The following is a 21,993-nucleotide window of genomic DNA, read 5'->3' as shown; positions in this document are numbered from 1 at the left end:
GCAGAAGGTGAAGGGGAAGCAAGGACCTTCTTCATATGGTGGCAGGAGAGAGACATGCGAGTGTGGGAAAGGCCAGATGCTTATAAAACCACCAGATCTCATGAGAACTCACTCACTATCACGAGAACTGCATGAGGGAAATCGTCCTCATGACCCATTCACCTCCCACCTTGTCCCTCCCTCGCCCTGTGGGGATTATGGGCATTATAATTCGAGATGAGATGAGATTTGAGTGAGGCACAAATCTACCATATTAATATCATAAATAATTTTACAAATATAAATTTATATGTTACTTCATAAGAGAAAAGTGCAAAGTTCTTATAGTTACCCACAAATCCACTAGGCATGCCTTAGCTCATGCAACTAATTAAACTTGGGACTGAATAGTGTGTGAAGTAATCACATTTAAAAGATGTGTATAAAGGTTAGTTCTATAGCTCAGATGTGGACTTTTTCTCTTACTGGACCAACTGTTTTTCACATGATATAGTTTACCAAGTGAAAAAGCTCTGTGATTCAATTTTGATTTAATATCTGACCATGTATCATGTATACTTCAAAATAAAGTTGCACTTTGCTATCATTCTCCACAAATGATACATCCTTCTCCAAATTATACAACTACAGTATAATGTTAAAGATCCATTTCTTGCAAAAGAACATCATGTAATACCAGGTACATGTGTATGAGAAGTAGCTAAAAGAATCATTACCAAATAACAAATTTTCTATATCTTTGTTGAAGTCTTTTCTTCTTTGAATTTAAAAGATGATATGCTAACACATAGGCATTCAGATACACATAAATCGCACACACACACACACCACTACCTTTACATAAACAAGATTGTAACTTGAGTTTTCAATTCCAATATTAAAGAGGTATCTGGTGTTGTTGTCATTGTTGTTGTTGTTGTTGTTTAATCTCGGAAAACAAACTGTGGCGATGTATTGGTTTGCCAAAAACATCTGTATGGTTTAAGAAAGGAAATAGGTAGGAAATGTAGACCTGGGAATGAGTGACTGACATTTGCAGATTATGCAAAGACCTACAACATGCATTTTAAAGGAAGTTTATGTGAGTGGGATGAGAGGAGGGAAAGTGAAAAGCTAATGGCAGCTTTTCGGCAAAACAAGAAATCTTGAAGAATTTTCTTTGCTTCCTTTTTTGCCTTTAGTGAATACCAAGGGCAATTAAGGAAGACATGTAAAGTCAGCATTTAAACTGTAAAATCAATGTTCTGTGCTCTAAAACTGGCTTCACTTTTTCTCATATACTAGATATTTGGTAACGTCTATTAGCTTCACTTTCTTCCTTCCCATGACCTGTAAAATGGTGCTTAAAAAGAGATGCTACATCACGAGATGGCTGTGATGATTTTGAGTGATCATACATATGAAGCATATCACAGAGTTGATACATAGTAAGGATTTGAACTTTGTTATTTATTATTATTTTGCTATCAATATCAGTTCTGACTCAACAGGTCCAAAAAGTGAAGAAAAAAAAAAGAAAAGAAAGTATACTACCAAACTTGGGGGAGCCATACTACTCATAACAAATGTAACCTAGTTTTCATGTCATTTTCTATAATATACACTTATTTCTCTAATCTGAGTGAATCTTCACACACTTTCCTTTATTAGAAGGTCTCCTCCCTCATCACATTGCTAAATCATAGGTCAAATTAGAATTATCTGTGAAGCTCAGTTTAGCATCTAACTTGTAGAACCTCATCCAGTTTCCCCAGATAAAAACATAATGCCAAATTAGTGATTTTACCAGTAATAGTAATAAGCATAGGAACCAACAAATTTTACTAAGCACATATTATTTGCTGGGTATTTTTGTAAGCAATTTATACACATTTTCTCCTTCAATCTTCACAGCAACATTATGTTACAGCACGAATGCAGAAACTGAGGCACAGAGAGGTAAACTAATTTGCTAAAGGCAGCATAGCTAAATTCTCATTCTAAATTTCCACATTATTTATATATACTCTCTTAATGAGCTTTTTCTTCCTTTTGACTTTTCTTTTTTATTGTTGCAAATATGTTTGAGCTACTCAATTTGAGGTACTTAATTAAAAGTGTTTTTTTTTTTGCAATTCTGGATTAGTTTGAATTTCTATGCCTAATAAGTGCGAATCAAAGACATTTATTCATTTTGAATCATTTGCTGTAGAAGAGACTAATCAGATATATACAGAATCTTGCCCAAACTGCAAAGCAAACATGAGTGTGATCAGTCCCTGATGGATTAAAATAATTGGTGACTTCGTTATCTGCCTAGTAAAGTTGACCTATATGTGGAAAAACGAGAAGTTATCCAGAGGCTTTCTAATTACAGACTTTTTCATATACAATGTCAAGCGCTTAAGTTTTAAAACACCAAGTATTTCAAAAGACATGCTCAATTTTTTAAGGAAATCAACTGTCAAACTGACAACAGAAATAAATCCAAAATTGATTGAGACACATTGAAGTTCCTAAAGAAGGGTTTTAAAACAGTTAAGTTTTATAAGATGATAGAGGAGAAGATGGAGAAAATTATAGACAAAACAGAGAATTTCACCAAATGATTAGAATTCACTAAGAACATTCAGCTGAATATTTTAAACTGAAAAATAAAAATAATTTAAATTAGGAACCTCAAAATAAATAGCAGAATATTAGACACAACAGAGAAGAGAATTAGCAAACTTGAAGACAAAAGAAAATATCCAGTCTGAGAACAGAATTTAGAAAAGGGGAGAAAAATACAGAAAAAAATAATAAAAGAGACACATAAAGCAAAGAACAAATTGAAAGGATTTATTGTACATGTAATCGAAGTCCTAGAAAGAGAGGTGAAAAAAATGGAGTAGAAGCAAAATACGAAGGCATAATTGCCAAGAATTGTCTAAAGCAAATAAAAAGAATTACCAAGAAGTCCTATAAATCCCAAATAAAACAAAGCCACACTAGGCCATGTCATAGAAAAAAGTTCACCACAAAAGACACAAGAAAGATAAGAGCAGCTAAACAAAAATGAAAAAATGTATTTCAAAGGAACAACAATAAGAATAATAGCTTCAAGTTTTCCCTGAAGCATAAAGAGAAAACCTTTCACACTTCACTTTATGGATCCAGCATGACCTACAAACCAAAACCTAACCAGGATATCACAAGAAAGAAAAATTACAGACAAAACTTCTATGCACATAAATGCAAAAATGATAAACAGATTATTGGAAAATCTGATCTGATATTGTGTAAATGGAATACAACATTATGATCATTGTGGTTTATTCCCTAAAATGAAAGGTTGGTTCAACATGAGAAAATCTATTAATGTGTTTACCATATAATGAGGAAAAATGAGAAAAACTAAGAATGCTCATATTAAAAGACACAGTAAACATCGACAGGAATCATGTATGCCTTAATATGGGTAGAGATTCCTGCATATATAGATAGTATAGATTTGCATATGTGAGTTAGTAGACATGCATACTATATCCCTTGCTCTGTCAGCTAGGAGGGCATAGAAGCAATGACACCACAGTAGCAATAAGCATGTCTAGCACCTAGATCTTATTTCCCAATACAATTCTCCAATAAAAGGAAGCAGACTCTTGGGAGACATGGATGATTGTAAGACTGGGAATCAAATATGGAAAATAAGCCTGAAATAGTGTTTTAGTGTCTAAGAGTAAGAAAGCACTCAGGAAAAAGTAAGAAAGGGTTCAGAAAATACATCAGTGGGAATATGTCAGAGATAGATGCCAACTCTATTTCAGTTGTCAAAGCTGAAACAATCTGAGTAACAAAATAAATAATGTAATGTTGAATATACCCATAGCATGAAAGAACTTTCTCCTTTCTTTCATACAAATGTAAATAAATAATCAAATACATAAATAGGAGAGATTAGACAATTTTCTCATACAGAAGAATGTTAAAAGATTTATGTAGATATTGCTCCTTTAATAGATGAAACAAAACTTGCCACTCAAAGTGTGGACTACATATAGTGACTTTCTTCCAAGTGTTCAGTATAAAAATGTGGGAAAAGAAAAACTTTTGTAGTGGAAAAGTCTGACAAACATTACCTCAACCAGGTGGTCAAAGTCAACATCAACAGTGATAAGTCATGTACCATTGACATGATATGCTGAGAATGGCACTTCACTTCCACAGTCTTCCGCTTTTTGGAAGAAACTTCTGGATTGTTGCTAATGTTCTATTTCTTAATCTGCATACTGATTATGTACGGATGTTCACTTTGTGAAAATTTAGTGAGCTGTACAGTAATTATTTGTAAACTGTTCTGCACATATGTTATATTTAGTATCAATTTCTAAAATGTAGTTGTCCAAATTAATGTACAAATGTTTTATTCTTTCTAACAATAGCTGCCTATAACTAGCAAATACTAGAAGCCTGATGCCAAGTAACTTTGCCTTGTATCAGGGACAAATTGGTAGAAACAGCTTAGAAATGATTATGTCGAAAACTGAATACTTATTGAACATATTAAGCCTATGTATTCATTGAAATTATCTATGGAATTTCTTTTTTTTAAACGTGAGTTTCCAGGGGTTTTGTTTGTTTGTTTGTTACCAATCACTTAATTTTCCTGCAAAGTGCAACATAAAATAGAAATATGCCTGTAAGAGTTAGTTATTTCTTCATAGAAAATATGCTAATTTACAGAAAACATTTTTTGATCTTGTATTAGCTATCCATTGTTGTACAGTAAATTACTATAAACTCAGAGATTTTAAAACCAACATACACATTTATTATCTCTCAGTTTCTGTGGCTCAGGAATTAGGGCTTAGCTTACCTGAGTTATCTGACTCAGAATCACTCCCAAAGCTACAATCGTTATATGAGCTAAGGCTGCATCTCCAGGCTAGACTATGGAAAGATTTGCTTTCAAGAATACAAGGTTACTGGCAGAATTCAGTTCTTTTAGGACCCTTAGACTGAAGGCCCTATTTCCTAGCTGCCTGTTGGCTGGAGATTCCCTTCAGTTTCTTGGCCTGTGGGCCTCCCAAAGTGGCAACTTGCCTCTTCAAAGACAGCAAGTGAGAGATTCTGCTACCAAGAAGGAAGTTATGTGAATTTTATGTGACCTATTCAGAGAAGTGACATTTCGTAGCCTTTGCTGTATTCCATTCTTTTAAAGCAAGTCACAGTCAATGAGAGAGGATTACACAAGGGCATGTATACCAGGAGGTTGAGACAATGTTAAGGTTTGTCTACCACAGAACAAAAAAGAAGAAGAAGAAAGAAGAAAAAAAGAAAGAAGAAGAAACAGACAAAGAAGAAAGAAGAGGAAGAAGGAGGAGGAGGAGGAGGAAGAAGAGGAGGAGGAGGAAGTTAAAATCAATAACGGAAGATGAGTAAATGCCAAAAATATTGCTGATAAATTTCTGTGCAAAGCTAAATTTCTTTATCTTACTTTATCTACCATTATGAAGATACGACCTCAATATATTTTCATGGAACAAGGTATTTAATTGTTTAGACCCTGGGCATACAGATTAGTTATCTCTGGCTTCAATTTACCACATCTACCTTTACCTTGTATTATACAGTCATAGCCAAAGGGTAAACATTAAGAGCAACTCGGATTACAGAGAGTTGTCAGCTAGACCAGTTGAGTTGCATTCCGCTCTAGAAGCACAAGCATAAACAATTTCTGTATAAACATTCATGATTTTTGAGCTCAGCAGTCAGTTAAAATATCAACCAGATGTCAAAATACATTACCAAACAATATTTTTGTTCTACATCTTCTAATTCCATAAGGATGAATCATTCAAAGCAGAAAATATACATTTTAACACTAAATACTGAAGCTAGTTGTTAAATTGAGGTGAGAAATATGTTAAGATAACATAAAAACAATGTTTTTGTTATCAGTAATCTTACCTACTTTATTATTTGAGATCTTTGGAGTGTTTCCAATCTTGATTTGTGTATCTGCTGTTAAGTGTTTTCAAGAATTACTGAACTCTAATAATTTTCACTAGAGAGAGCTTCTTGGGGCCTGCTTTTCCTTTTTAGGAATATCTTCTTTTCTGCATATTCCCACACTATAATTTGTGAGTCAAGCTTTAATACACTACATGTTTCAAATATATTATAATTTTATATCGAGATGGACAAAGAGAACAAAATAACACACAACGTATTACCCATTTGTTTTAATAGTTTCACTCATGATTGGAGTCACACATGATGGTTAAAATATCTGTTGATGCATAGCAGGCTTTTGCAATTTTGCTTAAGTATCACTGTCCTCAATTCAAATGCTTTTCTCTTTTTAATGTCTTTTTAAGATGTCCATTCTGTAAAATGCTGTAATTTTCATAGTAAAATATCATGTCCACCTCCAGCTTAATACATTGTTAAAAGACATGATTCTATTCTTAAATGGCAAACTGGAATAGATAATAATTCCAGCTATTTGATACAGATTCTAAATTCAAACTCTGGATTGCTTAATAAGTTTAGGTCAGGGAGTACATTCTAATAAAAGGATTATCTGAAATGGGATGCACCCCCTGTTTCTCTGCAGGTAGTTTAAAATCTATTCTTGTCTGATATAAGACCATGATAACTGTGTTTTTTAGGAGATTGTTTAGCTAGTGTGTTTATTTGGCTTTAAGGAAAGAAGATTTATTGTATTAACAAAGAGATACTGTGAAGGTTGTTATGGCAAATAGCCCTTCAACTCTGTCTTCTGTATATGTGGTAAGCATGTCATTCACAATACATTCCATAGCATCCTATAAGACATTAGAGAAAAGGTTTTTTCAGATATTAATAAGAGGATAGTTTTGCTTCTTGTGAGCAAATGTTTTTATTTTATGGACACTGGATCCTGTAATTAATCATGTTTTCTACTTTTCCTTCTGGGAAATATAGCATGCAAAGGTAACACATATTAGTAAGTTACATGACTCTCTGACCTAGGCCCTGTATATAAAATCTAATACTATTTTCACGTGCTTTTTCTATTCTCACTGGTTGGTCACCAGTTTTTCTATTTTCCATTGTTCCTCTTTCCCCACCTGCCTCTGAGTGTGTATATTTAAATCCCAAGTTCTTTAAGAGGGATGGCCAGGTGCTGTGGCTCACACCTGTAATCCCAGCACTTTGAGGGGCTGAGGCGGGCGGATCATGATGTCAAGAAATGGAGACCATCCTGTCCAACATGGTAAAACGCTGTCTCTACAAAAAATATAAAAATTAGCTGGGTGTGGTGGTGCGCACCAGTACTCCCAGCTACTCGGGACACAGACAGGAGAATCACTTGAACCCAGGAGGAGGAGGTTGCAGTGAGCCAAGATCGTGCCACTGCACTCCAGCCTAGTGACAGAGCGAGATTTTGTCTTTAAAAAAAATAAAATAAAAACAAAAAGACGGAAAGTGAATATATAGATGCACACACACATATACAAATACATATGCATATACATTTATATGTGAAGTTAATATATGTACAATGAATATGTATGCATAATGGAAGTGCAATTGTATATATGTGCATACAAATACATGTATACATATATTTATACATATGTATACGTATATGTAAATATATGTATACATATGTAAATATATGTATACAAACATATGTGTATATATGTATTTTGCATGTATGTGTATGTAACCAAAATCTTTTTACATTACACTTCTGAGCAGCATGGTTAAAAATGTATTTGCTGACATTTTGAATTTTATGAATATAGAAAATTAGGAGTAATGATAATTATTAGAGTGATTCAACCTTACTGCTGCCATCACTAAAATAAATTTAAAAGTTTCTTACATTACTTGTGAATATCTCCAAATGAAAAGACTAATCTGTGCTTAAGATACAGTTTAATTACCTTTTAACTCATCTCCTATGTAACCTTTCAGACATCAAATATATTACATAATAAATTGTTTACTTATCAGTTGCCTTGGTCACCTTATTTTTGAGATCTAAAAACGTATAATATCTATATTTTTATTTAAGTTCCTAACATAATGCTTGATTTAATGAAATAAAAAAAGATGAAAAATGAATAAAGGACTATTACTGACATTACGTAAACCTGGATAGAGTTATAGTGGTCATTTTTTCTAGTGGCTAAATTGCAATGAATTACAAAACCTAATTAAATATGTGTTTGTTGTCATATAGAGCACTGTTCTCCTGACAAACAAAACTTTATAAACTTAACTTTTATAAAACTAAATGGAAACATAAACTGGTTAATATTATCAAAATGTCCAGAAACAGAACATAAAGCATAAAACTAATAAACAATCTGATTGAACCTAAACTTAAAGGAAGAGTATTCAGTTTTGGATATAAGTTTATGAATTTCATATCAAGACCATGCTGCATATAGATTGAAGAATCTATATTTTATTTTAATATATGTAATATCTATGTAGACTTTTTGTATGAGAAGCAGTGGGGGCTGTTATTATGTATTGGCTTTTTAAAAATAAAAGCAAGCCTTTTTGCAACTATTTTTCATCAGAGAAATTATGTTAATTTTACATTTTAAATAGAATTAAGCACCATTTGGAGATATACTACAGTTACTAAACTCTCTTTCTATGTGTGTGTGTGTGTGTGTGTGTATATATATATACAAAATTAATTTTATATTAGTAAGAAGAGCAAGGTCAGACTGTAGGCTGATCTATGGAAACAAATGGGTTTTCTTTTCTTACGCTAAGGCTAAGATCCTATTGAAGACAAAAATAAATGATTTGCTGGTGAAGGAGGAAATCTCAAAGAGAGAATACTGTAAGCTAGCTGACTCATAATTAAATTATTGTGGCTATTTGATGACCTGCTGATTTGCCATGTCAAACTTCACAAATTCCAAATAACTTTCTTCTTTTCAAATTCAAATATTTCTCTCCAAATAAAGGAGACTTCCACAGGGGGGTGATGGGATTAAAATTAAAAAGAGAAAATTAATTTGTTGTGTTGTTGGATCAGAGAAAACAATTATTTTTCACATATCTACATATAAAAATCCTGATACCTAATCTCATTAAAACTCTCTTAGTTTCAAAGGCATCAAGTTGTGCACTAAAGATAAAGATAAATTTCTAGAATTCTTATTGTATTTTTTTGAGACAAATTTTAAAATAAATATAAATGCAAAGTTGGCTTATTGTTTTGAGAATCCCAGGTCAACTGAGTTTCCAGCACCAGAACAGCTAGCAACCTTGCCCCAAAGGGAAATGAAGGGGAGTTGGGCTAGTGTATTTATAGGGTGCCTTTCATGGAATACTTCCTTACCTGGCAGATGGCCTAATGCCTAGTTGTTTCACCCATGACCGGGGATCCCTCACGTGGGAAACTTGTTTAATACTGGCAGATGCCCTGGTGGCTCTTGTCTAATTTATCTCTAATGTATGCTTCCCTGACCATTACCCCAGTGCTGGCATCCCAAAAATGTGACTCCCATGCTACCCCACTCCAACCTCCTTATTCCAGAAAACCAGGCCTGGGGCAACTCTTAGTTTTTCAGAAGGAAGACCCAAATTTACTACACTACCACAATATTAAAAAAAAAAAAAAAAAAAAGGAAGCTCAAAGGTTTTTACTTACAGATCCAGGGCAAAGAAGGCATAATGAGTCTGATGAGTCGGAACAGTCCTTCATCCTGGGTTCACTGGAGGCAGGAATCAAGAGTAAGGCAGAGATAGTGAGCACATGACTACCAGTAGTATATTTAAGGGAACAGGGTGTATGTCACTCTAAGCTCACAGGCAATTGCCTGAATAGTCCATTTAAAAGAAACAGTGGGAAAGTGGGGAGCCCAGTCTGCATGACAAAGAGATGCCTGTAAATTCCTATCTCTGGCTACCGGCTTGAGCCAGTTGGATAGATATGGTGTAGAATTAGAAACTGAATCAAGGTTGACTGAGCCATGCTTCTGGTATGAGAAAGTTAAACTTGTATTCAAAATGGATGCCAAAGCAACATAAATTTATGAGAATTCACTGCAGTTATTATGTTTACTTTATTACTCACATAGAAAATATTACATTACACATTTATCTATTATAATAAAAAAGCTTTCTATCAAAGATTATGATGCACATATTAAAAATTAAAATTTTAGAAAGGCCAATAGAGAATCATGCACTTAGCTAACACAATAAAATTAACGGTTCTGCTTTCCACATTAATAGTCTAAAAGAAAAATTTGTTAGAAACAATGACCCTACACTCGGTGTTTTGAATATTGTTATCTGAGGGCACTCTAAAGATCTCCAGGAATACGTTTTAATAAGATTTCAGGAACAGCTTCTCTGTTCTTCTGGATGGTTGAATTTGTTAGTAGTTTTTCTCATCCATGTCTCCCATTCTAAACCTGGTCTTACAGGAACTGGAATCATATTGATTTCTCATGGCTTTGGAATTTCCAAATGCCTGTAGCCACATCAGGGGTTGTGTTAGTTTAACCATGGGGTTATACTCATGGTGTGATGTCATCTATTCTAAGAAAAGAAGCACAAATAAATAAAATCATAGTTTTGAAAGCCTGGAGATTGTTTTGGTTTCTATCTCCTTACCCAAATGCTTTTAGTAATTATGCCTATTTATTTATTTTTCTCTTCATATGGAAAATAATCCTGAAACATAGATCACAGTTCTTTCGTATTCTCAGCCTTCTCAATTGATATTCATTTCTCAAGAGGCTATTCTTTCTAATATATGTGTACATGTTGTTCCTTGGAATACTTGCATATTTTATAATAACTCTTGGGTTATACGCTAAAACCTCAGTAAAAGAAACCCAAAGCATATTTTCTAAAGTACAATAAGAATAACCTGTTATTCCAAAACTAACTGTAATATTAATAATAAGGGATATAATAAGAAAAATAATTTAATGTCATGGGTTTATTTCTAAAAAGTAGATTATTTTACATTTCCAATAACACTGAAAGCATAGAGACTATAAAAGATCCCTGTAGATGTGTCCATCCTCTACCCTATCATCTTTCTGTCTTGCCAGGGAAGTTTAGCAAAAGAGGGAAGGAAAACTAACTGACTTTAGATATCCAAAGAGACCTTATAGAGCTGCTTTGCCACTTGACATTATTATGCAATTTGATATTATTATAATATTATGTGTAATTATATTCCTTTAAAAACAAATGTTGGTTTTGCTTCCTTATAAATTTTAAGATAAAAACTGAATAATTGCCTTATTTAGTTTTTGTCATAAAATGTTAAATTTTTGACATGTTAAATTACTAAAGGTCAGAATGATTATTTGTTCATGATAGGGCATGCACCACTCTTATCATCTGTGACAAGAAGGGTTATTTTGGTTTTGTTCTTCCATATCTTTCTCAGAACGCAGAAGCTAATTTCAAAATTATAAGAGACAAACTGTCATTTTGCTCATTCCCCTGAATAATACAGATAAGTTTTCAAACACACATTCATGATCATCAGTATATCTACAGGCAGTTCATGCTAATATTATAAAAGCAAAGAAATAATTAAGTAGGCTTTATCCACCAATTTGTATCCAACTAATAGCAGCTGCATTGTACTAAAATTTACAATTATTTAGTCATTGACAGAATCTGTTAACTTGTAGTATGATGATTTATCCCAATTTAATATTCAATCTCTATTCTCACAGGTGGTAATAGTTATTAAAAATAACCTTGACCACACAAAAAGTGCCTGATCTGTTCTGGTGTGATAGCCCAACAAAAACAGAATTAGAATCTTTATTTGAATTCTAATTCTTTATTTTTTATTCTATTCTAATTTGCATGGCAAAGAGATGCCTGTAAATTCCTATCTCTGGGTTAGATAAATGGATAGAAGACTTTAGCTATACACTGTTTGGATTGAGTCAGAAAAAATTCTATTTGAGGATCTTGACTTAGAAGTAAAAAGACAACTTGGTCAAGGACCAAACTGCAGTGTTTCCCAGAGAGTAATGGGTTTGAAATTGACAAGAATAATTACAGTCCGCTTGAGAATGCAGAGAAAGAAAACAACAAAAAACCCTGCCTAACTGAAAATGGTGAGTTCAGGCATGACAATTATAGCTATCATACATTTGACCTATGTCTTAAATATTCTTGACAAGTTTAAGGTGAAATTTAATTAGTAGAACTTCCAAAGTTGTTTTCTATTTTTAAAAAGAAAGATAACACTTGAACTTTTAATTACTCACTGTCAGAAAAATAGAGTGAGTTGGCAGTTAATTTTGTCAACAATAAATCTGTCCAGTCAATTTTTTTATATCTTCATATACATTATTTTCAAAAATTCTTGACACATCTAAGATATAATTAAAATCTCAAAAGTTTTTCCAACTATTTTTATATTTAATTCACTAAAACAGCCTGTAAAGAAGGCACAAAGTTAAGCAACAGAGTAAAAATGAGTTGGCCTTGCATTCATTTCAAATGCCCAAGGACTTTCTTTTGAAATGTATTATAGAACTGAACAGAAGAAAAACAAAGATTGAATATTCTTGATGATATGAGATTACTTATGTACATGACATTTTATGGAAATATTAAACAGGTTTTCTCCTTTTCATTTATTTTCTATATGCCTCTAAAAGCTTTTTAAACTTTGTATATGCTAGGATTATCTGCAGTATGTGTTTAAAAATCCAGATCCCCATGTTCTCAATGCTAGAGGCTTATTTAGTGGGTCTGGAAACCTTCATTTTTAATAAGCACCTCAGAGGATTCATCTGCTGAAGTGAAACTATATACTACATTTACAAAACACTAATCTAGAAAATGTGAATGAATACCAATACTGGTTTTATGTTTATAACCTCACCGACTGTCAAACAGAGTAGTTTGAAAAGCTTGAAAGACTTACTCTAAAAGGAGCTTAGAAGAACTAGAAGGGGGAGAAACAAAATAATTTCCTTAACAATGGTGATAAAGGTAAATCCATTATAGTTTGCATGGATGGAGAAAATGATTTTATGGTTGGAGCTACACACTTATAAATACAGCCTGGCTCAAGCATCTATCTTTGGGAGTAAAGAATATTACTTTAATGTTTCTTTCTCAACTGTTCAGTACCACTTCAATAGAGTCCTAATTGAGACAGAGGATCAAAGTTGTTTCTTCCTCTAGTCACAAAGATTATGTAGTCAGCCTGCCAAAAATCATTTATTTATCATGATAGATTCTGCATGGAGTATGCCAAATAGCAAAATAAATTAAATAAGTAAGCTAAAATATTATTATTCCTTTTTTATTTGAAGTAAAATAATATGTATTTTTCAGTTTGCAATTATTGTATGTTATTGACACAATATTTAGAGTTAAAAAGGCAGAAAAAAAAATCTTTAAATGTCCTACGTACCTATGATAAGCATTATTTATATTGGGTGGTTGCATATGTTATCAAAATGTTTCTGAGGGGAGAAATCTGTCATTCTTAAATTAAATCAGTTCTAAGTAGGAATAAAGTACCCATAACTCCTAAAATTCAGATTTCTTGAAGAATTTACCTTAGAAAACCTGTATAAAAATAAAATTTTTAAAATAAGAAAGCTAGAAGGACTGAGTTCTGCCCCCTGAGTAAGAATATTCTCAGAGAAAGAGCATGAAAGAATAAAATAACTGTTGAATAAGATCCAAAACAAATATTTTGGAAAAAGCTATAAACTTGTTTGATGGAGATCTTCCAAGTGAAATTCTGTGTGTTATGTGTTTAGTTCCCTCCTAATAGTTTCGTAAATCTTCATAAATATTCAATCTTCAACAATACAAGTGACAAAATATGCTGCGTATAATGAATATCATAAACACCAGGTTACACAATCAACCCAGGCAGTTATTTCCAGCCTTAGCAAATGCATACTCTCCTCCTAAACCCTGGCTTTCTGAAGGCATACAGACAATTTATCTTAAATGGAAATTGCGAAGAAAATATTTTCTGTGTCTGGCTTAATGCGTGTAGTGCTACCTTTTACTCTCTGTCTAGTTTGGGCTAGCCCTGTGGCCACCTACCCATTTGAATACTAGTCAGCGAGGATAATCATTTGTTTACAATTTTGAGCAATATTGTGCAAGTCTGATATAAAGTTGTGATCTTTTTATCTTCCCAAAGAGCAGGAAGAGCAGAAGTAGAGAGGAGCCCTTCCGCGGGTCAGTTGTAACTTAGAAATATGACTCCTTTTAGAATGCAATAATGAACGAGGAAGAAGTACCTGAAGGAGTGAAACACAGCTATGATTCAAGAAAATTGAAAGTTATTTCTTGCAACAAAAAGATGAATCTTAACTTGTAAGATGCAGACTTGGTGGGAAAACTAGCCAAAAATCAGTTTCTTTGTATATAGTTTATCTTGTTACCCAAAGTTTACAAGTTGGGCAGGTGTTCCTATGCTGAGGTAAGCATTCCTAGAATGAATAAGTGCATCTGTCATGATGAAACTATGTACACACTATTCTAAAACAAGAAGAATGTGGAGTTAATAGAAGAAACAATAGAGACAGAGATCAAAACCCTTTTTCAAATATTTTGCGGTAAACTTTATAATTTTCTTCCTCTTTATTAGCAACCTATAGAATTTGCAGTTTTCATTTTTTTTTAAAATTTTTAATTGACAGATAATAGTTGTACATACTTATTAGGTATAGTGTGATATTTTGGTTCATGCATACAATATGTAATGATCAAATTAGGGTAATGATGAAATCATATCCATTACCTCAAATCTTTATCATTTATTTGTGTTGGGGACATTTAAAACCTTCTCTTCTAGCTATTTAAAAATGTACAATAAAATATTTAACTATAGCCATAAAACAGTGCTATAGAACCCTAGAATTTATTCTTCCTATGTAACTATAATTTTGTGTCATTTAAGACCTGCCTCCACTTTCTTGCTTTTACTAGCTACTATTCTATTCTCTACTTCTATGAGATTAACTTATCTTTCTGTGCCCGACTTATTTCACTTAATATAGTATCCACTAGGCTTACCCATGTTGCTGCAAATGACAGGTTGCCATTCTTTTCAATGGATGAATAATATTTTATATTGAATATATACAAAATTTTCTTTATCTATTATCTATTAGTGGACACTTAGGTTGATTCCACATATTGACTATTGTGAATACTGCTGCAATTAACAAGGGGGTGCTGATATCTCTTCAACATACTGATTTCCTTTTCTTTGGATACATACCCAGTAGTATGATTACTGGATCATATGGTAGTTCTGTTGGTACTTTCTTCAGGACAGCACCCCCTCCTACTGTTTTCCATAATAACGGTACTAATTTACATCCCCACCAACATTGTAAAAGAGATACCTTTTCACCACATTCTCTCCATCACTTGTTACATTTTGTCTTTTAGATAAGAGCTATTCTTGCTGGGATAAAATGATATCTCATTGCATTTCCCTAATGACCAGTTATGTTGAGTATTTAAAAACAAAATTTGTTTGACAATTTGTATGTTTTCTTTTAAAAAATGTCTATTTTTTTATCAACATTCACCAATTTTTAAATAAAATTTATCTGTTTTTCTGTTGAATTGTTTGAGTTCCCTATATATTGTGGATATTAATCCCTGGTCAGATTATTAGTTTGACAATATCTCCTCTCATTCTATAGGTTGTCTTTACACTGTGGTGGTAGATTTTTTTTTATGTGCAGAACATTATCAGTTTATAACCGCAGTTGTTTGTTTTTGTTTTATTGCATCTGCTTTTGAGGTCTTATCTATGATAAAATTGTTTCCCAGACCAATTTTCTAAAATGTTTTTCCAGTTTTCTTCTAGTAGTATTAGAGTTTTGGGTTGTAAGTTTAAATCTTTAAGCCACTTTGATTTGGTTTTTGTGTATGGTGAGAGACAGGGATCTAGTTTCATTTTTCTGCATAGAAATATCCAGTTTTCCCAACACCATTCATGGAAGAGACTGCCATTTTCTCAATGCAGGTTCTTGGCTCCTCTGTGAAAAATTTGTTGGCTGTAAACATCTGGGTTTATATGTGGTTTCTCTATTCTGTTCCATTAGTCTATGTATCAGTTTTAAGGTGAGTACCACACTGTTTTAGTCACTACAGCTTTGTAGTATATTTTGAAATCTGGTAGTGTGATGCCTCCAGCCTTATTTTTGTTTGGGATTGCTTTGGCTATTCAGAGTCATTTTTGGTTCCATACAAATTTCATAATGTTTTTTCTATTTCTATTGAGAATGTCATTGATATTTTGACTGAGAATGCATTGAATCTATAGATCTTTTTGGGTAATATGGTTGTTTTAACAATATTAATTCTTCCAGTCCATTAACATGGGACATGTTTCCATTTTTTTGTTCTGTTCAATTTTCTTCCTCAGTGTTTAATAGATTTCCTTGTAGAGATATTTCATCTCCTTAGATAAATTCATTCCTAGATTTTTTAATAGTACTGTATGTAAATGGGATTGCTTTCTTGATTTCTTTTTATTATTGGCATATAGCAATGTTATTGATTTTTGTATGTCGATTATTCTTGTCCTGCAACTTTACTAAGTTTATCAGTTTAAGAGTTTTTTAGTGGAGTCTTCAGAGTTTTCTATGTATAAGATCATATCATCTGCAAACTGAGACAACTTGCCTTCCTTGCTTTCAACTTGAATGCCATTTACTTCTTTCATTTTTCTAATTGCTCTGGCTAAAACTTCCACTACTATGTTGAATAAGAGTAGTGTGAATGAGTATCTGTGTATTATTCTAGTTTTTTTTTCAGCTTTTCATCATTCAGAATAATGCTAGCTGTGGGTTTGTCATATATGGCTTATACTGCATTGAGGTACATTTCTTCTGTTCTTAACTTGTTGAGAGGTTTTTTTTTTTTATCATAAGGCATTGTTGAATTTTATCAAATTATTTTCCTGCATCTATTCCTGTAATTACATAAACTTATCTTTCATTCTGTTAATGTGAGGTATCGCATTGATTGTTTGTATATGTTGAACCATCCTTATATTCCTGGAATAAATCTCACTTAATCATGGTGTATACTCTTTTTGCTGTGTTGTTGGGTTAGATATGGTAGTATTTTGTTGATGATTTTGCATCTATGTTCATCAGGGTTTTTAATCTGTAATTTTCTTTTTTGTTAGTTTCCTTACCATGTTTTAGTATCCGGGCTATGCTGACCTCACTGAATGAGTTGGAAAGCATTATCTTCCCTTCAAGTTTTTCAAGTAGTTTGATAAAATTTTGCATTAATTTTTATTTAAATGTTTGGCAGAATCTAGCAATAAAGGCATCCAGTCTTGGGCTTTAGTTTGTTTGTTTGTTTGGGATAATTTTTATTACTGATTCAATCTCATTACTCATTGTTAGTTTGTTCAAGTTTATCTTTCCAAAATATAATTTTTCTTTTTTTATCTTTTGTATTTTTTTAGTCTCTATTTTATTTACTTGTGTTCTCATTTTTATAATTTCTTCTTTTCTGCTAATTTGGGGATTGGTTTATAGTTCTTTCAGTTGTGTCCTTTGGTTGTTTATTTGAAATTATTTACATTTTTTATGTAGGCATTTGTTGCTATAAAGTTGCCTCTTAATACTACTTTTCTTGTACACAAAAAGTTTTGGTGTGTTGTTTTTGTTTACATTTGTTTCAACATATTTTTTTCCTTCCTTCCTTCTTAATTTCTTCACTGACCCGTTGGTTGTTCAGAAGCATGTTGTTTAATTTATATGTATTTGTATAGTTCAAAAGTTTCTCTTGTTATTCATTACCAGTTTTATTGCATTGGGGTAAGAAAATATGCTTGATCTGATTTCAGTTAAAACAAATTTAGACTTGTTTTGTGGACTAACATATAGGCCATCCTGGACCATATGCTGATGAAAAGTATATGTATTTTCCAAATTTTGAGCTGCTGGGTGAAATGTTCTGCAACATCTATTAGGTTCATTTGGTCTATGGTACAGTTTGAATTTAATGTTTTGGGAGTGGTTTTGTGCATTTTCTGGCTAGATGATCTGTCCAATGCTAAGAGTGGAGTATTAAAGTCCCCAGCTATTATTGTATTGGAGTCGGTCTCTTCCTGTTAATTTAATGTTATTTCAAAAGACCTGTCTCCAAGTTTACAAATTCTCCCCTTTGCTTAGTCTAGTCTGTTTAAGAAGCTCTCAATTGAATTTTTTATTTCATTTATTGAATTTTTCAGGTCGAAGATTTCTGTTTAGTTCTTTTTTTAATATATTTGTTGAAATTTTCACTAAGACCATGACTTTTACTTTCTAATTTTGTTGAATTTTCTATCTCTATTATCTTGTATCTTACTGAGCTTCCTTAAGATTATTATTTTGAATTTCTTTTCAGCATTTTGTATATTTCCTTTTTTAGGAAGACTGTTACTGTAGAATTATTGTGTTTCTTTGGATTTGTCATGTTTCCTTGAAATGTTATGCTTCTTCTGCCTCTATGTTGATATTTGGGCATCTAGTGACACAGTGGCCTCTTCCAATCTTATGAAGTAGCTTTCATAGGAAAAGATTTATTTATATAAATGGGTCCTGTGGTGTCAATTGGGTGGGTTCACTGGCTTTGGCTCTGGGTGGATGCAGTAGTATAGCCTCTGTGTGGTAAATTCATCCATAATCTATTTTAGCAATGTTTGTGAGTTCCTCAGTAGCCTAGAATGCAGAAGTTTGTAGTAGCAGAGGTGCAGTTTTGCTGGGTGTTGTCTCACTGGGTTGTTCCTCATGTCAATCACACATGTACAAGCAGTCAGTAGGCTGGATTGGGGACTGGTTACTGGGATCAGGAATGTCATACTGTTTCTTTCACCAGGGGTGAAATACATGCCATATCCATACATGCTATGGCTGCTTAATCAGCTCAGGAGGAGGGCTGCAAGAGTGGATCCTGGGCTGTTCCTTTGGCCAGGTGTGCAAGCCTGTGACTGCTTGTCTGGCTTGGGGGTGTGTCTGACAGAAACAGGTCTGCTGGTCTGGGTTTGCAGTATGGGGAATTGGTATATGGGCTGCTTGGTTGGTTTACAGGCAGGTTTTCCAGGGGAAGATCCACCTGGCTGGTTCTCTGTCAAGGGTCATGTGGTCATGGCTGCTTGGTTGGCTTAGGAGTATGTTCACTTGGGGCAGTTTGATTGGGATATGTCTCTGTCTAGGGGTGTGGGCATGTGGCTGCTCAGCTGACTCAAGTGTGGGTCCCCTGGGCCATTTTTCCAGCAGGGAGTGTGGGCACATAGTGGTTCTCCTGGCTTGGAGTTGGTATCCCTACTGTGCAGGACTGGAGTCACAGCTTCCCTGGGCCCAGACTCTGGGCAGTCAGAATTGTGGTATTGCAGCTACCCATTTAGGCCTGGGGAATGACAGCAGAGCTTCAAGGCTGAAAAGGCACAGTGGCTAATGGCCCCTAGAATGGGGGAACTCCAGCATTGGCTCTAGTTTTAATATGGCACTGTGATCAGCAGCCTGGGTCATGGACAGGTGAGGAGTACACATCTGTGCTCCTAATCTAGAGCAATGCAGTCATGTCAATTCGAGGCAGCTCCCCAAACTGTGCTCAGAGCTTGTAAGAACGATGGGATTTTCCTGTAGTAGGGGCTTCAGGTACCTGTGGTGTTGATGAAGGCTATTGGAGGGTCTTCTAATTACATTTTCCTCACAAGGATAAATCCCTTCTGGCTCCAAGCTGGTCCAGGCAGGAAAAACAAGGCATCTGAGGAAGGATGCCTCGCTCCCCTCTCTATGCTGTCATTGTGAGCTTTCACGTTCCACAGGGATCTCGCCACTTTCTTGTTGCACTCAAATGCTCTTGCTCAAATACTCCAGTCAAATTTATTATTCATTGCCTTGGTCCTTTTTCATGAAAGGGATGAGTCTAGGTGTGCCTAGTCAGTTATCTTGCTTATATTACACTACACTCTCCAGAACCTGCAATTTTCATTTGAAGAGAGAAAATGATTTATCTTTTAAAATTGTTGTGTTATCAAATGTATATAAATGCAAATTGAGAATTGCATTTGCCACTGACTTTTTCAAACAGATTTATTTTAACTAACCAGTGGATCCAATGCTTTTCAAAGTCACTTTTTAAAATTACAAGGATACATCTTCTTAATATTGCTATCATTTCTTTAAATCACAAAGCTTTCTGTATTTATATTTGGAATATTTTGCAAAAGGAAGGAATCCATGTAGTCAGAAATCAGAAAACTTGGATAAACTGTAGCTTTGCAATTTATCCATTGTATGCTATAAGACAACATAAACATTGTGAAGGACAGTTTTTCCCTCATTTGTAAAGGGGAAATATTAGTATCTGTTCTGCATTTATTGCCATTTTCTGTGAATATTATTTGTCATAATTTAGGTAAAGCCATGTGAAATTTTAAGTCTTGTACAAATATTATCTAAAAAGATAGTTACGGTGGTGGGCAACCAAAGAGAGATCACTTTAAATTTTAATATCAAGTCAATGTGTTCTGATTGCATTTCTCAGTGGCATCATCTAACTAGAAAATAGACATATTGCATTAGAAGCTTTTAGACAGATTTATTTAGTATCCCAGAGTTTAAAATGAACTCTACAAGTTCTTATTTCAGTAACTTTATTAGTCTGTTCTCATGCTGCTATGAAGAAATAACTGAGACTGGGTAATTCATAAAGAAAATTCATAAAGAAAACAAGATAATTTGAATCTATATATCCACATTAATGTCAAAATTTATTAAATTCATTTATTAAAGTTTTTATTTTTAGGGTTTTTTTGAAATACATTTAACATTTTCTTAGATCCAAGTACTACTTTTTACCATATTAACAATAAATAATGAGTATTTTTCTGAGTGATCTCAAGTTTGAAACACATTATTACATCTTCAGATTTAAATGTGGTAAAGAGTTAGGTCAAGAATAACCAGACTGGATGATGGTGCAAACCAATCTTTGCTGGCAATATACCACACTACTTGAGAAAATAGCTATCAAAATGCCCGTTTTGAATTAGTGTAGAAACTCAGACTTTATTTAAAAAGCATAAATCAGAAACATTTAGTTCAGTGTTTTTTCATGTTCTGAGTCATGCTCTTTATTTGGTTCTTTTAAAGTTCTGTAGACAGCTCCACTAAGAAATTTATTGCAAAAAATCCATTTTCAGCATGGATTTGCAAATATTCACTTAACATATTAAAACTTCTTAAGTTTTTTTCAACCTATAGATAGAAATCACTCAATCTTCTTTTTGCATACAATAAAAAATATTGTGTTGGGGTTTCTTAAGCATCCCTATAAAATTACCTAGTTTGGTTGTCACAAATTTGATTCATTTTGTATCTAAAGACATGTATTTAAATGTTATCTAGCTGAATCAATTTAATAATAGGTTTTAGGGCCGGGTGCAGTGGCTGACGCCTGCAATTCCAGCACTTTGGGAGGTCGAGGTGGGTGGATCACGAGGTCAGGAGATTGAGACCATCCTGGCGAACATGGTGAAACCCTGTCTCTACTAAAAATACAAAAAAAAATTAGCTGGGCGTGGTGGCGGGTGCCTGTAGGCCCAGCTACTCGGGAGGCTGAGGCAGGAGAATGGCGTGAACCCGGGGGGTGGAGCTTGCAGTGAGTGAAGATCGCGCCACTGCACTACAGCCTGGGAGACAGCGAGACTCGGTCTCAAAAAAATAATAATAATAATAATAGGTTTTGGAAAACATTAAACACAAAGACAATACAACCGAAACAACATCAGTAATAAACAAAAACAAATTCAATTTTTGTTTTTTCTAATTAGCTTTTTAAATTTTCAGGTTGCATACTACTCCTTCTTGGTTTTCTTCTATAATTTAGGAGAAAATTATTATTTTAAATGTCTAAAATGTAGCATAATTCCAAAAACTAAATGAGATAATGTATGTGAAATCATCTAAGATAATAATCCTGGGACACTGTTGGTGTCCAAGAGAGATTCCATTTCTTCTT

The 21,993-nt window shown here is 33.5% G+C and overlaps 1 long non-coding RNA gene across 1 annotated transcript in view; it reads right to left on the bottom strand.

Annotated features, from left to right (window-relative positions):
- LOC112135227 (uncharacterized) overlaps positions 1-9,879 on the bottom strand; it is a 120,774-nt gene extending 110,895 nt beyond the window's left edge. Inside the window, exon 1 of the long non-coding RNA XR_002916521.3 lies at positions 9,632-9,879. This is a non-coding gene — a long non-coding RNA (uncharacterized LOC112135227). The remainder of the gene's footprint in view (positions 1-9,631) is intronic.
- Between the last annotated feature and the right edge of the window lie 12,114 nt (positions 9,880-21,993).

This window comes from Pongo abelii, chromosome 8 (assembly GCF_028885655.2).
Source record: "Pongo abelii isolate AG06213 chromosome 8, NHGRI_mPonAbe1-v2.0_pri, whole genome shotgun sequence".
NCBI lineage: Eukaryota > Metazoa > Chordata > Mammalia > Primates > Hominidae > Pongo > Pongo abelii.
This window is presented reverse-complemented; position numbering and strand designations above follow the sequence as displayed.